This window comes from Bombus fervidus, chromosome 4 (genome assembly GCF_041682495.2).
Source record: "Bombus fervidus isolate BK054 chromosome 4, iyBomFerv1, whole genome shotgun sequence".
Lineage (NCBI taxonomy): Eukaryota > Metazoa > Arthropoda > Insecta > Hymenoptera > Apidae > Bombus > Bombus fervidus.
In genome coordinates, this window is record NC_091520.1 from 11,434,342 (window position 1) to 11,452,986 (window position 18,645).

Sequence of the window (18,645 nt, forward strand, 5' to 3'; positions counted from 1 at the left end):
GATCTTTATCACCTAACAATGCGGTAACGAGCACCATTAGCTTTTTGCTTTATTGCGTTACGAGGCTCCTGCAGCGCCAACTCGACACGAGGGATCAAATAACTCTCATTAAGACAAACGAGTTAAATAACTCACGGATCACGGGTGTACGCCTCGTGACAGTCGCGCGACCGTTCCAAAAACAAGGAAACCAGAGAAAGAAATGAAAGAGGGGCACACTAATTTTTCCAGTATCCCGGGGAATAAGGTGACGCCTGTCTCAACACCCTATCGATCTTCATTTCTCGTAAAACTCACAGTTCGTTAATCCTAGCGTGGAACTCTGTTCGTCGATCGTCTAAAATGTTTCATTTGGAAACTCTAAGTAGATTTTTGTATCTCGTTAGTAATTTTATCACCGTGGTCCTATTATTTAGTTGTCTTGAAGTATTGTTTTAAGTCTCTACGTTTAAAATTGGTCAAGCCACTTCAATTCATTTGCATTTAAATATTATAACCTAAGACCGCTTTGTTACTGTGAAGCTAATTAGTTTCTTATTCGACTTGAAATATTCTCGCAAGTGTAGTTAGCGTTTTTTTCAATTATTCCATCGTTTCGAAGAAACGATAAATAATTAGGTAACGTAATGTTATTTATATTTCCATGCTTGCTTTTACCATCTCGTTCGATAGTTACCCATCGTTCATTAAATATGCAGACGATGTCAAATTCAAACGACCACATAGTTCGGCTTGTGTGAATACAAAACTTGAAACCAAGTTACTTGGAATCTACCAACTTGACGAGCTGAACAACGAGGCTTTAGGATGTGTGTGTGTTGTGCGTATCTTATTTCAAAGTTCGTAAATTTGTCTTTCGAAGTGCAAACTACATAGTAGAACTGATGATATTCTTCAGGATTGTTCTCTGACAGGGAATGAATGATGTTCCGGAAAGAAGAGGCGCGACGACGTAAACTCAATAGTACCACCCCATGTTTCGACTTTTTTATTAATGAGCATTGTTCCCCTCTATGAGAAAGGGAAGCATTGAGAAGTTCCTGTGATTCAAACCCCAAATCCCCAACGTTCTCCGATCTCTTCTGTATCTACTTCTTCCTCTATGCGCCTATTGACTCTCATCAGTAATCTTTCCAGGCTATCTCGACTCGTCAATCTTCGTTCTAAGAATGTACAGCGATGGTTGAAAGGAAGTTTAAAATTGATACACTATGAATTTCAGTAACTTTTGTATTAAAAATATAATACCACATTGATAACGATGATCTATTCTGTGCTACAATATTTATTCATTGCTTGGTAATTATCGATATCTTCATTATTATCCTCCTCGCCGATCTCGATGATTTTTGAATATGTTGTAGGGGGCATGATTCTGAGCAATTTTTTCGGCAGACACTCGGCCTTAGTTCCCGAAATATTTGCAATAAACTATAAACGAGAGATAAAAATTAGGTTTGGGTTACGCGGTTGACAGCCAGTACTCACGCATATACTCTCACGGACGCACAATTGTAGGCAGAATTCACTGTAGTAGTACCGTCAGGAAAACTGTTCAAAATGCTAATTTCTGCAACATATTCGAAAATTATGGGAATCGGTGAGATATCGATAATTACCCGTTGCTCCTATTAAACATTGTATAATATACAATATATATATATATATATATATATATATATATATATATATATATATATATATAACTTCAATTGGTAGAATGACGTTGTCTTTTTATACTTATTATTTTATCAATTTACTTATGTTCGTCACACTATACATATCTGTGATTGAGATACTATTCTTTTTCTTTCTCCTTGTTATTTATCAGTAAACACAGATGAATCTCGACGATGGTTACGATGGAAGATTTCCACGAAAAAGGGAGAAGTTTATCGGTAATAAAAGCATCGTAAATGGCCTGGTAAGACAAGCAGTTGCACAGCGTCGCATCCGTCACCAATTAGTACAGAGAACTTATCTGTTGGTTATTTATGATCAGTATTCCGTTGCCAGTCCAATAAATAGCCTACCATCCGTCGAAACTATCGCGTTGCTGCGGCAATATCGTAATAGGGTTATCGGTGTCTACTTGTGCGGAAGAAACAGGGTCAGATTCTTGTGCTGACATTTCCGAAGAAACGTCTCGATGCAACGTGAACTTTCCTCGAAACGTTATACTCTTTTTCTTGAGATTTCCAAATGAAATGATCCATATGGTCAGCAGTAAAGACCTTCAGATTTAGACAGCCTTCAAATTTAACAATTTGTCAAATCTATTAAAAACTAAAGTTGGTCACCTTTTTTATTTTTCTTTATTTATTATCTTTTGCGTAAAATAACATTCACTTACGAATAGAGAAATATAATTAAATCTCATGCACAGACATCAGATGGTTACACATAGATGGACGAAATAATTTTTATAAAATAAAAACATTCAACGAATAGTTAAAGGTATCGTGAAAGTTTATAAAGTTCCCAAAGAAAATGGTCCGAGCATCGATCACCATCCGTTATCACACACATGACCATCCAAAAACCGAGATCATCGATGCTCCTTTCTTACTCAGCGTTGGAAGGCGTATTTCCAAAGAAGCAACGGGTAAAAACACGTGGAAAGAGAGCGAGGACGAGTTGACGGACTTGATGGTCCAAAATGCTGCAGGCTTTTTAGGACGTCAACGTAGCTACTGGCAGAGACGATCGTCGAAGGGAGGCAGTACAACTAACGACGTGGCAGGTCGAGTAAATCAGAGGAGGGAGAGTGACGATAAGTTTTTGCTCGTTACAACCGGGTCTGGGAAGCTCATTACTCGGCTCCATCTAACCCTGGATCCAGGGTGAGGAACGACAGAGATGAGAACGTCGAGGGAGGAGGCGAGGCTTCGACCTTTTCACCCTCGACCAGGAGGCCGTTCGTTCGTCCGTTCGACCAACCGGGGGTAGAAAAGTTTCACGCGGCGTTTTCCCTGGAAAGCAGACAGTTGCCGCGGCGACCAGCCGCCGGGATGCCGGCTTAACTCGTGTTTAAACAAAACGACGCTGCGGCTAATACGGAAATGGAAAAGTTTCCGCTGACAGAGCTGGGATAGGAAACTAGTCGGTCTTCCGGTGAAATCAGTTGATTCGTGTTTTGGGGCATATATTAATTGATTTTTTTCGGTCTAAGAATTGTTTAGTTGTGATTGAAGATGGATCGTCTGTATTGGACTGTCCGCTCTATGTACTGAATTATTTTATTCTTATTCTTTATTAGTATCTTTTTATTTTAAATCTTGATGTATCTTTTTTTTTATTAGAATTAATACTATCGTTATTATCTGTGTTTTAGATATTTTAGTTAAAGAATTAACACTAGAAAGATCATAGCAATAGATACATAAAAGATATTATTAACAGTTATAATTATCCATAAGCTCTTGTCTTGTTAGGTTTTAATAAAATAATAGAAGATTGCTATTAGGATTAAAAAAAAGTATATTAAGAGGAATTTACAATCGACGATTAGAGCGAGCATCGATCGTACTTGCAATTAGCCGGCCAATCGAATGGAAACATTCTCGACGTCTATTCTGTGGTCTGGCCAACGTTTTTCCGTATGTCCACTGTGGGCCACCGCGAATCCCACAATCAAATGCGTGAATAAACGGAACTTTATGCGTAATCGCCTGTTATGTAGAGGAATTCTGCAGTGTACCACGACCTTGGGTGTTTTGAGTTTTGGATGGTTGGAGAGTGAGGTTTATGTGGTTGTTTTGAGGGCTCGTAGTGGAATGGATGGGTAGCATTAATTGTAGTATTAGTTGTTTCATGCACACAAAATATTATATATGAGAATCGTACATACCTTTAATGGAAGTTTCCTTTATTCGCAATATCAATAAAAATAATCAGAATTACATTAAATAATACCAAAATACAGCATTAAAAAGCTTCAAATTCGTTCTTTATGTACAGATGATCGAAACTACCTTTAAGAATACAAAAATCATCAATCGACGAACCACTCGACACAGAGCAGATTCACCCCAGTGAATCACAGGATGACACACCAGGAAATACATAGAACAATAACATAAAGCGTGTCGTAGAAGCGACAGTCCGAAAACATTTGCCATGAATCTCCTCGCGCCCTAAATAAAAGGGGGTAACACGGTTCGGGGTTGGCGAGCGTTTACGTTATAGCTCGCTTCTGAAGTCCCACTTAACGCCGTCGAGGGCTCGTCGACGTGCGTACAGCCGCAATAAAAATCTCCAACTTCGCGAAACTAAAACGTTCCTCTGAGACTCGCGGCAATTTCCAAAAGTGACGTATAAACGCCGCGCTGCGCGTTATCTTCGAGGGCGTCATAAACGTGGAAAGTGTTCGTGGATGGCAACCGCGTTTTCATGAGAGAATTTCGTTTCGATATCATAGCATTTATCATAGAAAACTTTGGTTATATGAAACACTTTGGAACTTCATTATTACTGTAGGATGAAAGACTGTGATTTGTTGATATTACATGGTGAAATATTATAACTAAGAAGAATAATTTTATATTATATTATGGGATTATTAACACTTTGACGATCACCGTCGCTCTGCTATCTGTTGTCGACCACCGTCATGTTCACGTGACTTCAGTTTTTTTCTAATTGCAACTTACGTGCGAGACAAATGATTCCTGTATTTGATAGTGTTTTATTAAAGTGAAACAATTTACAAGTGAACTGAAAAGACTGGAAAAATACTGGACTGTTTCTAACTCTAATGATCCAGCGAAAGTGAATGGTCAGAAAATGATTATAATTCCGATTTCTGTAACTGTATGGGACAATCGTGAGTTAAATAAATAAATTCATATAATGCATAAATGTACAAAATAAATTAGGATAATTGGATGAAGATCCAATAATGATGATGGATTTTCTCATAAAATTTACCTATCATAATTATACGATACTAGACTAAGTAAAAACTGCAGGCGGTTGGTAGTAATAGTACGCCAAAATGTACGGTCGTCGGAGCGTTAAAGAACCAGTAATCTGATAATTAAACAAAATTATTTCTACAAATGAAAAGAGATGGTGACTAGCAATCTAACAGCTGCCCCACTTACAATTATAAGTAATTCATTACTGACGTTAATCGTAAGAACTGTTTATTATTATAGCGTTCGCTTATCGTAGAATCGTTCGTTAGCACAGTCTATTGCACTTATGAATGGTAATATATACATTCCTGGTATATATATTCCTGGTGGATCGTTGAACGATCCACGCGTTGGAAATCCACGAGCCTCGGAGTACGAGACTAATTGACCGTGGCCGGAAAACTCATTAAAAGTGCACCCCGGAACTTGAGACGCTGGTGGTTCGAGTAACGAGTGTTGTAATTCGAGATGGAGACCGTTGCGCCACGTAAACTCGCTGCTCCGATTGCTTGGCCTTTTTCGTCGTAGTTCCACTTTCGACAGTCCGAGTAATAAGGGATTTTCCAGCTCCAGGAGATCTTCTCTTGCTCCGTCGAGCGGAGATTGGCTTCCCACCCCGATCATTGCAGACGATCATTGTTTTCTACGTTCTTCTACTTGCCTGAAATGGAATTCTCAGAAATCGTTCTTGTAAATTCTTTAACGTGGAATTTGTAAGGATAGCAATTTCAGTTTCGTTTAAATAAATGGTTAAAATGTGTGTAGTTTTGACGTGGAAATGGTAATGAGCTCTGTAATCAGCGTGGCAATCGTGTTACTTGGTAACTTTTTAATTTTGGAATTTTGTTAAATGTAGCAGTCTGGATGCAGCTTAATATTTGGAAGTCGGTCACGTACATCTACAGTTTCGCGTGCTATTCATTTAAGTATGGGTCACGTAGATTTACGTTTTTCTGTACTAAATGCATGCACAGCGTTTCTTTTTGCTCTTCTCCTGTGCATGCACGCTTTTCATTTTTATTTCTAATATTAATGTGAAAAAGCTGTTTCCCTACCTTTCTCGCATTAATATTATAAACGATGACTGTACGACATTTCGGTGGATAAATTTTATTATGTGGATGTATTTCCCGATCGTTCTAATAGCGAAAATAACCTGTCTTTTAGTTTCAATTGATATTATTGAGTTAAGCGTGATACACAGTAATTTGGATTAAATTTCTTAATTGTAGAGTAATTTATTTTAATTCTATATCCTATATCATAAAGATCATCGATGGTATGTATTACACGAAATAGCCTAAAGCCGTATAACTCGAAATCTAACTCAAATCTAACCGTGATGAAATACAAACTTCTCACTTATGCCATAATTTACAATCCTCATATTTGTCGACTCTACAATCTCTACAACAAAAACTTTGGATTTACAATAAAACAAACATAACAAACAAACAGGGAAACGAAGTTCCTCGAGTTAACGTTCGTACCTTCATACCACATATACGTACTCTTATTCGATTATTCGAGCACGGTCAATTAATTGATTTATTGAGTCCTCGCCTGGAGGAGAAGTTTATCGCGCGGCATGTAACGGATGTGTTTCCCTGGTCTAGTCAGCCGACGAAAATAATCCGCTTAACCGAGTGGCTTCGTTAGATTGGCGAAAAGTTCGTCCCCAGGCGAATTCTCGTTTCGAGTTTTTCTCCGCCGGGATCTACCTCCCCTCTAGGTCTACAAGATAAAATGATTCAATGATGAACGTGTGCACAGTGTACACATACATACATACATATAACGGCTTACGAAATTATATGAATATTCATAGAAACATTTATTGTATGTATTATGCAAAAGATATTGAAATTTCGTTAGCGCCATAACAAGATAGATAGAATGGTATATCTATGGAAATATTGCATGGCAAGTGTTGGAATACTTTCACGAGTAATTCACTGTAATGGTGAACGAAGGAGAAAGTTGTGTCGTGGACTGGAAAACTATGGTTTCCATGGTAGTCGCGGTCGCATCGATTACGCAGCTGTCAGGGCTCCGTATGTAAAGATGACCTCCATAGCATCCCCGATACGTAATATTATCTCCCCGAGTTGTACGACTGTGTAGTAGTCGTGTTGTGTCAACGTCCCGTCGAGGGGCCAGACCTCCAGTTGTGAAAGACGATATTGGGTAATCGATTGCTCGCGGACCGTGCAAGTTTGCGCGCTGCAGGAATTTCCCGTGTCGGCGATCGATGAGTTACTCGAGTAATATCGAGCTTGTAATTAATTGAATTGATGAAGGTTTAAGGATTTCCGAGATCTCCAAGTTCCGTTTCGGTTTTATTAGAAATGTTTGATCAAGGTTTCAGATATAGTATGTAATTTATGAATCGAGGAGTTCGATAACTGACAAGTAACAACATCCTTAATTCGAAGAAATTAAAGCTAAACTTTATTGTAGAAGAAATTTGTATACTTTTAAATGCTGAACCACATTATTACCAGTACTGCTGATAAGACTTGGAAATTAAATAATAAAATTTTGCAGATAGATGGACATGTTAAAGACGTATCGTTTTCTGCATTTAACTCGCCTTTTTCATCACATACTTCAATTACCAGTGAATTTTTACACACTCGTTAGATATTTTTTATTTGTGGGAAATGACTCGAGAATTCAATTATTCATTTAAAAATTAGAAGAATCACACTTTAATTTCGCTAATTTATCAGAATGACCAAACATAATGTTTTCAATGAATTTATTATTCTCTTAAATTTCTGACCCATGTAGCTTAATGTTTCATCTCCATTTTCTTTAATCACAGTGTACTCCAGTCTATTCACTTTCCTTTACAAAAACGATGCAATTAACTTGACAATGACTGAAATACAAAATTAACAAAAGAAGAATCGTATAGCTGCGACATTGTAGTTCTTTGGTTAATTAGTGGAAGGAAATAAATCGTCGTTGGCGAAGGGAAGGCGAGGGCATTTGCTGGAAGTCGCAGGTGCTCGTACGCCACCCGGAAACCATTGTTTTCCCATAACCCGTTCGTAACTGCTGGCGCCTCGTATGTTTCTTTAGGATCGAACAGTGGTATTCCAAACGACGTCGGTATCGGGTCGCTCGAGTTTCATTCGGACTCGACCTAAGACAACAAACAGACAGCTTCCTGTCGTGAAAAGCGGCCGCTCTCCCGTTCGAGAGCCCACTCGATCCGCTATGGTGGCGAAATTTTTCTACCAAACGTTACAGCCCGCTTTTATGTCTTTTTTCCCCTAAATGTATAAATAAGTATCTAAAAATACACTGAACGAAGTTTAATAAAAAAATAAACAAGAACTAATAAAATCCATAGAATCATATACGATAATGTATACCTTCGTGGAAAAACTAGTATAAAGAAAGTAAAGAAGAAGATACAGTAAAATTCCACTGCACAGTAAACAATTAATAATTACTACTAAAAACGATTAAATATAAAGCATTCTAAAATATACCCCACAAAAGATAAAGACCAAAAAATCGGAAGATATTCAGACCCATAAAGCCCACCTCAAACTTCCCCAACATCAACATTCAAAAAACATAGTACGTCCCCTACGAAACCCCAAGATGACTAATCTCCACTTTGAAAAATTCCCACACACCTCGCCAGGCTTATCTACCCTCAAAAATCTTTCTATATCCCCAAGCAATACAGAATCCCGATTTCCAAACGGGAAACGTCGCTCATTATCGCACCTCGTCGTTGGAATGTTTGCAGGAAGAGACGCGGGACTCGAAGCCGGAAATCGCGGCCTTCTAGGTGCAGATAGCCGGAAGGAAGGACAGCGTGCACGCGTCTTAAGGACAGATTAACGCGGACATCGATCAAACTGCTGAGAGCCGGTGTCTCTCTCGGGGATACTTCTCGTTCTTGGTAAACAGCGGTTTACCACGGGGATCACGTTTCCCTGTTCGAGACCACACCCGGCAGCCTCTTCGTGTTTGCAGCGTACGTTAGCCAACCCCTAAGTGCACGTGGGCCACGCACGTGCGTGTTTGCCACGAACACGACGCTTCCTGGCGCGATAACCGTCGCAGATAGCCAATAGATGGACGCGGAATGCTTGACACAGAGATTTTTCCACTTTTCCTTGAACCACGTCAAGTGATACCTGTTATAGTGATTCTATGGAAGCACGTATTTGTATTCAACAGAGGCTGCTTTTCTTGGAATTGTTTAGCGTGTCGGGTTTTTTCTGGCAATACCAGGGTATCGAATTTTTTTTTTTTTTTTGGAAATACAGATGGTAGTGGTTGGTTGACGTGACGCTGTGATTCATTAACTTTGAAACTACTTTCTTTCGAATAGCTGGACGTGGATGGTAGTCGAATGGAGCTAGTCGTGTCACGTGTCTTTGGTATAATTTACCGGAGGAGTGGTGTGATTCGGATAGTTTTTTGGGTAATGGCTGTCGATATCTGACAGTTTGATGAATTTTCTGCTTAATAGCTAGCTTTCTTCTTAATAAATGAAACACGAATAAATGAAAAAGTTTGCAATATCAACTTGCAACTCTCGACGCAATTCTCAGCTGTAAAACGACGTATAAAATATTTACAAGAACATGAAAATACCCGTCGAGAAGGAGAATATTTAAAAAATTGGTACAATCTAATCATTCATTTCGTATATCTCAACTACTAATGATCATTGCAGAAATAAAACTCTAGAACCTTTCATTTCGTCGGATTTCCTTATATTCTTCTATTAACAAATCTCTATAAATGGCCCAAGAGATAATTAAAAGAACCGCAACATCAACAAACCAGGAAGACAAAGCCGTAGTCAAAAGAGGTAGAAGTACATCCCTCTTCCTCTTACTACTCTCTTTATACCAATGTCCCATTGAACGCAACTTATGGAAGTCCCTTCCACGAAGTTGCCTCGCGGATTTTCGTGGGGACCGTAAGCCCGCACGTCGTCGACAATGGCCTTCCACCTCGGCTCTGGTTCCCTACCCAGAGACCGCAGCAGTTTCTCATTCCCTCCACCTTTCGCCGGACCCGAGGGAAAGGATCGTGAGTAGACAGCGGCTGTGGGAGGGGAAAGGGGTGAGCCAGGCAACGGGGGGTGCGCTACTCATTCCGGCGGCAAGATTTAGAAGCCAATTTTCGCGAGCATTGACCAGACTCCCTCCGACTCTGTTCGATCCTCTTTCTTCTTCCACAGTTCCTCTCATCCTTTCCTTTCCTTTCGCCATCGCCGTTTCTCTTCCGTACCGCGTCGACGAAATTTTTTTTCCTGTCGCTCTCTTTTTCCACGTTCAAAGCACCATGGAAGTTGCGTGGTGAAAGGAAGCTTCGAAAATATAGGCGGCCGTTGACTGACCACCGAATCGCTTGTCGCAAGGGGGTGAAATTGCGGAAGGAGGATTTCGCTTCCACGCAACCCAGGGATCCGCCTGATCTGAAAGTATAAGGACCGACCGCGACGGTTTACCGGCCACCACGGCGGAAACTGTCTTCACGGGATACGGAATATCGTCGTTCCACGAGGAATGGGAGAATAAAGGGACCGAAAGGGTGGTGGGAATTCGTAATTGTTTCCCTTGAGGGATGATAGAAGTTGCAAGCTATGTTAGAAACAAAACAGGAACATTTCGTTCGTCGAAAAAGCTTCTTTCTTTCCACAGATACTATATTTATTATATCAAACATAATTATACATACATTTACGTATACAAATTATTAATCTTCATTTTCTTGTCCACGGAATTGTTATAATTGAACTGATATGACGAAAACAAATATGCATACATAATCCTTTTTTCATCTCAATATTAATCTCAACTCAGTTTATCAATTAATTTTGTAAAAAGCACTTGCATCCTTCTATTAACTGCAAAAGGGAAAAGTTGATCTTGTCATTTCGTCGAGTTCTAGTGTTGCAGCATTTAGCTCTACGTATGCCAAAATTATCATAGAATCCAATTTAGACCGGAGTCATAAGAGGGGATGAGTCAAAATTCCAGCATCCATCTCAGGAGTCCGCGTCGTATCAGTAAACGTCTGTGACGTGCCATCGTCGATCGTGAACGTTAAATGCACCGGCTACGTCGCGTCCAGGAATTCCTAGGCGTCTGGGTAACGCGAACGAGGGATCAAACGGGGCGCGTGGTCGGTTCACGCTATCCGTCCATGGATGCCAAACGGTCCAACGATGAAATTAGAGCGGACGACGTTGTCGTCCGGAGGCCCATGTCAATGAGTCGGTCGAGAGATAAGCGAATAGACGTGGATGGATAGTACGAACGTCGTCAGAAAGACGTCGGTGCCAAGAAGGACGAGAGAACGTCCTCGCGTGTACTGGCAATTACTCTCCCTCGTCATATCCGACGCCGGTCTTTTCATTACCCTTCTAAATGGCGCATGAAGTGCCCTCCTCTTCTCTGTCTGTCCTTATCCGAGACTCTGTGTGAGTTGAAATACTATAGATAGGTGTGCTTTCTCTGTCGCACTTTCTTCGTATTTCTCTCGAAGTTCTGTGACTCGCGTAACGCGGCCACCGAGTCCAATAATTACTGGTACTCAGAGAACAATGGGTCGTGCCTGTCATAACTGTCATCCGCGGCAATGGTCTGGCGTTATTTAAGGCTTGGAGGCTTATTAACTGTAATGACTGGCCGTGCCGCGCTCACTTGTTTCGACGACTGAGCCCTGCTGTACGTACAAGATGATTTCTCTAAGTTTGGTTTGGATTGATTTTTTGAAATGTTGGTTTTCGAAAACGTTGGAAGACAGAGAGATAGGGAGATAGATGATCTTGGTTTGATTTTATAGATTATACATAAACAGATTAATTATAATGAGAGGTTTCTAATTGATAATCAATATTCAACATCTTTGGAATATAATATTAGGGAATGTGAGATTGGGTACCAAATTTGGAGGGAATTATCTGTAGATGTCGTACTTTGGAATCAGCTAATCTCATATTAAGCCTTTCGCTTCTGAATTATTCTTACAATTAATTTTCTGCTTCTATTAGAAAAATATTCTTTCCGTGAAGAATCATGAATGAATTTAATGTTCAATTGTTAAAGAAGGTCGGACAAAGGACAATCTTTATCCGAACGCGCGAGAGCCTTTCGGTGCAGGATGATCGTTCGCATTTTATGAAGCTGTAACTGTTTGTCTATGTCCTCGTTGCTGTACGTACGCGTCCGAAGTTATGATAACGTATCTGCGGGCATTACAGCACTTTCGCGGAGGTATCTTTATTGGCCCTCTTACTTAATGGTTCGTGAGAAGGATAATATATTTCCGCTAATCGCCTCGCGGTAGCGAGCGAAGCGGTAAGAATGTCGGAACGTACTCGCCTCGCAACGTGGATATCCTACTTTGTGTCACTAACATTGCATACCGCAACTCCAATCACTGAAACCACTTTAAAACTTGCCCTATCTTTATATTAATAAAATGTCCTTGTTCTAAATTCTCTGAAACCAGGTCTCTTGGTTTATTATGACTCTACTATTTAAACGTTCTAGATCCTGTTTGTACGTATATCCATACCATTTTATAAACAGTATCATTCGCAAGTTACAAATTGTATCTTACGAATCCACGTGGTTTTGTATATTCATTTAATTCTGTTAACAGCATCACTTAAAAATTACAGATTATATCTTATAAACCCTGCTTGCCTCTAATCTACGTCTTCTCGCAAACTACACTGGAATTCTATCTCTGAACGATAAATCTAACTTTATTAATACATCAAGCATTTCATACAAGTTCAGATCCGTTATTAAATAAAGCAAAAAAATGTTAGATATTTCATAGTATTCCAAGATTAAAATATTGATACCGACTTACCGTATCCTTTAATCTTCTCCCTCTATTCCGCCCTCGAATCCGAATTGTCATCAGTCCCAAGTTTCCCTATCCCAATGCGAAAGCATTCCAAACCTTGAAATTGCTTTGGAAATTCTAAGCTTCTCCCTAATCTAAAACCGATCGTAACCGGGTTCAGCTGCTTCGAACGAAACGACTCGGGAACTCGATGACCGGTCGACAGAATCCAACGAATGCGTCCGGTTGGCGGCGGCACAGCAGCGAGAATCCGCGGTGATCCACGTACACGCGTGGTACGCTCGTTCGCTCGCGCTTCCGGAGGCGGGCAGAAGCGGACGTTCCATCGGGCTATGGAACTCTCGCCGCTCGTAGCGGATGCTATCGTATCTGCTGGTAGCCGGCGCATGCCTCGCGCTCGTCAGATTGCTCGACCGCATTCGAGGCAACCGCAAATCGATAAGCGGTTATCGGTGAGCTCTGTGGACGACGAGAGGGAACCGGCTTCTTCGAAGGGAACACGCGCGTTCCTGCAGCTCTTCTTTCGTCCACTTGGCCGGGATATCGCGACGATAACGCGCCAGGTACGTGGCTGTGCGTGCTCCAGACGCCGACCAAGAGAACGATAAACCGGGACGAGACGCGCTCTCGAGTGAACCGAGAGGAAGCCTGCACTTTGTTATTTTTCAAGCGGAGATTAGCGTGGGATGGATGCTCCGGCTGAAGTGGAGAACGTGGGACGGGGTGGAAGCTTCGGTTTTCTTTATGAACTGTAACGTGTGTTTCGTATGATGGTATTTTTAGGAAATGATGCGAAGGAATTTTTATGGTGTTTGGATTACAGAGTGCTGCTTTGCATGGATTAAGGGTTGCATTCTTGTTATTGCTGGTTTTCTAGATGTGCGTAGAAAGTAGGAACAATGTAGGTAAATGATGGATTGGCAACTGAGGATGTTGATGAACACTGTCGAATGTAAACAGAAAATGTAAACAAATAAATACACAGCGTAAATAAACAAATGGGGAACATAAGCAAATAAACTAGAAACGTAGATAAGTAAATCAAGAAATTAGTTTGTTTAGTTTCTTTATTCTGTGTCTATGTCATAAGGCGACATTAGTTTCAATCTTCTGATAGGATTTGGTGTCTCATAGCAGAAACTACTCAAGAAACTAACTCACAGTTAATCAAATATACAAAATAGCATATTTCTTATATTCTATGGATAGATTAGAATAGGAAAAAGGCACATCGTTCCTTTACGTTAATAAAATTGCATTTCGAATGTACCTATCACGAGCGAAATTGTCACAGAGTAACTTTCCACGATGATGACGAAGGAAATATCATGCTGTCCATCCATCGAACGAGCTGTTCCGGCGGCTATCGCGAGTTTTCCACACACGTGCCGTTAAAACGCTGACTGAAATAGCCTATTAAAATGCTGACTGAGCCGGTGCATTCGCCTTTAACATGGCGACCAGCCGGCCCGCCACGAAACTTTTAATTCAATTCGTGCTAGAGCGGAACGACTGCGAGTTTCGCGTATCCGCTGTCGCCAGAACTCAAGTTACGCGACGGATGACCGGGAAGTTAATTCGATTGGTTACCATACTCTCTTGCTCGTAATACGTTTATCGTGCGGCTTAATGTTGCCCTAACCAACGGCTACGTAGATTCCTTTGTACAACCCGGGACGAAATCCTACCGCCTCTCTGACGATAATCGGGTCAAGAATTGATCTTGTTTGGTAGTTTCAAATTGTATTTCAAGCTGGATTCTTAATTTGACGTATTTATTCGGAAGCGATTATTCTAATTTGACGCAGATGATTATTTATACAAAAATATTTATTTTATTCCATGATATTATTATAACACGAATTAAGATTGTAGAGTAGAATTCTTAGAGAGAGAGAGAGAGAGAGAGAGAGAGAGAGAGAGAGAGAGAGAGAGACACTTAAAAAGAGATTTTCGTCAAATCAAAGACTCTCTGTGCACATAATATGTGAGTCATCTTTCAGGCGAAGGCGAACAGGACGGAAACAATTTCCGAATTCCGTGCACGCTTCCAAACACATAGTCCGCGAAATACAGCGGCCGTTATCCCAGGTTTCCGGCGGATAACCGAGCGCTGCTCGTTAATCGGCCGCGTTTCGGTGAAAGCGTTGCCGCGGCCAAGCGACGAGGAAACACGCGCCGTCGGGATAATGGCGTTATTATACTCGAGAAATAGATCGTATCGTACGGGACGAGAAGCAGACTCGCGGAAGGTACATCCTTGACTATCGCCTCGGCAACGTTTGCTCGATCCTTACAACGTGTTGTGAACAGCGGCTGTTGTTCGCGGCGAGTGTCGCCAGACTCTTCCGTTTCTCTGTGATTTACGCTTTAAACTATAACAAAGAACCTCCACAAGTCGAGGTGAACGTACCTTTAACCCTGCACAGCTGCGTTTTTCTTTGCTCACGAGAAAAAGAAATAAATGTTGAAGTTTCTTAGGAATTTAAGAAAATGAAAAACAATCACTGATATAAATAGATTGTTCGATAGTAAAACAATGATACAGTGATAAGATAAAATGAATAACAATATAAATGAAACTTTTAAAGTCGCATAGCATTATAAACGATTATATCATCATTGAAAAAATATTTTTGGGAATTGCGGATGGTACGAGTCAATAGGTGGTGAAAGATCGAATCCTGGCAATGAATTATTGGCTGACCTTTGAGGGGAGTCCTCGAAGGAAATCGTACGAGTGATGTGTTACTAGAGATGCGGTTAATGGAAAGGAGATGGGAACTGTCGTGAGAGATACGTCTTCTCGAATGGACTCAATAAAGTTCACGTTGTCTGCCTTCTTTCGATCAAATTCCTATCTTCTCCAAATATATCAAGACCATGCAAGAGAAGATCAATCTATTAAGGATACATTTTTCACGTTTCTACTCTTTATTTCTACATGGATATTTATTTACATTAGACCTATTATTATACTATACAGTAGATCTACTTCCATTAGATTATCATTATACCGTACATTACATCTACTTACATCAGAATATTTGATTCCATAAAACAAGAGCCTTTCTCGTCAGACACTTTTCCACAATCTTACTATGACTCATCCCGTAGCTTCGTAATTATGATTCCACATGCTGTTCCGCGAGTATTGCGGTATCAAACTCCAATTTGCAAGCCCTCGCCAACAAAACCACCCCTTCTAACAATCTACACCGGAGTATCTCCCAAATATCGCTTCATCAAATCGACCACCACACATTACGTACTCACACCTACGCACACAGGCGTATGATTCACACAATAAACAGACCCTAGGAGCAGCCCTAGAAGCCGCTCTCGAACGCAAGAACATTCACCGGAGAAGATTAAGTTTCTATCCGGAGGGCACGCAGTCCAGTCGCGGCCCCCCGTTCGACTAAATTCGCGCAAGAACTCGCAGCGTCGAGAAGAAAAGAAGAGAAAAAAGGGCTGAATTGGCCGATGGAAGCGGTACCAGGCAGTAAGCACGCGTCCAAGGTTCGCAGACCAGCTGGCGCGGGTCGCGATAATAGTGGCGGGTTGCATGCATTAACTTTAATTAACAGTTTCGCGTGGCTCTTCGCGTCGTTGTATTAAGCGTAAACGCTGTTGGCCACGCGACACTTTCTACTGGATTAACCCTTGAATGTCGGAGCCTGGGTCGATTCTGAAACGTACGAGATATTTCACGTTTATTAGTTTCTCGGTTGCATTTGCATACGTGTTATTATTTTAGAGAACAATATGAAGAATTTTATTGTCGTAGTGAATTTTGTTAAAAGATAGTCGTAAGGTTTGGGTTTGGTCTTTTTGCTTGTTTCCTTGCTTCATTGATATTATAAAATATTCTATATATAAATATAATTATTGGACCTAAGGATATTTTCTTATAGGAGCCCATATCAAGTTTATGTATAATTACACATAGTTATTCATCTCTGTAACTGAGATACCTTCGATCGAGTCACAATATATATTTTCAAAATATCCATAATTTTTCGTCACTCGTGGAACGACAACATTTTTATTTCGCCCACGAAAAATTCATAAAACATTGTGTGCCAAGCGAAAATAAACTGGACGGGTAAAGCTCGGAGCTTTTACCCGGAGGTAGAAAGTTAGTTAGTCCATTTAGTTAGTCCGTCACTCGTCGTCGAGCTTCAATTCCAGCTGGTTTAAATTTTGGCAGGTTCTAATATACTTCCCAAGAATGTTGGAACGTGACTGCATGTTACCTGGATGCGAGTTCCTCCGAGAAACCGTGGCCCGTTTCATTTATTCCGGGCCTGATTTACGGCGGTCGTCGGATAAGTGGCTTGCCCGATGAACCAGTTCGTTTCTCCTTCTCCCACGTGATACACATTGTCTCGACCATGGCCTCCCTCCTCCACCCTCGCGTGCCAGCTCATTTGATTAACGATCCGTCCGGCGTTTATTGCTAGACGCGAAGATGCAAATTGGACTCGTTTCGAGCGTGTTTCCGGAGAGCTCGTTTGCGCAGAAAGAGCTAGTCCTACGAAGCCTTCGCTGACTAATTGAGCTGTCCGGAATTGGACTAAGAGTCTTTTTGTTTCTTCGTCGGCCGTGCGGAATGGTAAGAATGAATTCGTAGGACGGGGATATAAATTATGTTGGTGATAAAGGGGAAATTTTCGAGGTTTCAGGATTTTCCTTCTTGTCAAGTAATAATCTTGATCCGTATAAATCTGTCTTTTTATACTTTGAGTAAAAGCCGAAGGAACGTTTTTTGGAAATTGTCTTGTACGAATAGATTCTTTGAAAATATAGTAGCAAGTAATCCAGGAATATTGGACTACGTACAAACGCTAATAAAATATTTGGCCGAAAGCTTTATTAGACTATAACTATTCTTAATTCTCTTAAAATCCAGTACACGTATTTCTCTTTTTCTATATTTCTTTGCTTCCTTTATTTGTTGTAGCCATTGTTAAAAGATATTCAGTCACGTTCACCTTAAACCTAAGTAACTGTGCACCGCTCATTCACACCGTAATCTCAAGTATATACGTGCTCGGTCTAAACACTCTTCGTTCGAACTACGAGCACTTAAAGTCTAAAGTTTAGACTTCAGGCCAAGTACTTTTCACTCGCACATCTATTGCTCTTGACTCGCTTCACATAGATTCTATCATTCCTATAAAGTTAGTAAAGATCATTAACAAAATTATATGTTCTAGAAGTACGGCGAAAGAAGAAATAATATAAGAATATGAATAGACACGTATCTATATACCGCAGTAGTATCAGACGACATTTGACAGGCTTCTTAGCTGAAGCTACTATTCGACGTTTTAACCAAACTAGCCACAATCTCAAAGTTATCGAATATTTAATTTATAAGGACAGAGACTCTTGTTCCATAGCCTCTCGTAGCAATTAATTTGACAGGGCTAGCGTTATCGAGGCTCATGTTGAAACTACCTTAAACGAATCTTGTAAGACATCCGGCTGGAGACGTCGGTGCCGCAATAGGGCTTCATGGTTCCGCTTTCTTCGACGGCTGCTTGTCGAAGATCGTGCAAGAAGAGAACGACGACCCGACTCCTCGTACCCAACCCCGTGTGCTAAGGTATAATAAGATGTCGGCCATAAATGTCTTAGCACTTTGCGGGATGCGCTTAATTGATCGTCGCCTCGGTGTTCGCCCGACGACAATGCTTCCTTCGTGCGTGGCATCGCGGCTCTTTTCCAGGATAAAGTTGCTCGTTTACGGGTTCCCTCCGGGACCATGAAATCCCACGGCGTGGAATTCCTCGAATCAAACTGTCTGACGCACTTCGTAGAAACTTTCTACCTCGCCACCAGTTTTGGTCTT

The 18,645-nt window shown here is 40.8% G+C and overlaps 1 long non-coding RNA gene across 1 annotated transcript; it reads right to left on the reverse strand.

Annotated features, from left to right (window-relative positions):
* Positions 1-5,032: 5,032 nt before the first annotated feature.
* On the reverse strand, positions 5,033-13,103 carry LOC139986565 (uncharacterized). Its single transcript, XR_011799679.1, has 2 exons — positions 12,789-13,103; positions 5,033-5,580 (listed from the first exon to the last, which is right to left on the reverse strand). It is a non-coding gene; the product is annotated as an uncharacterized lncRNA (long non-coding RNA).
* Positions 13,104-18,645: the final 5,542 nt, after the last annotated feature.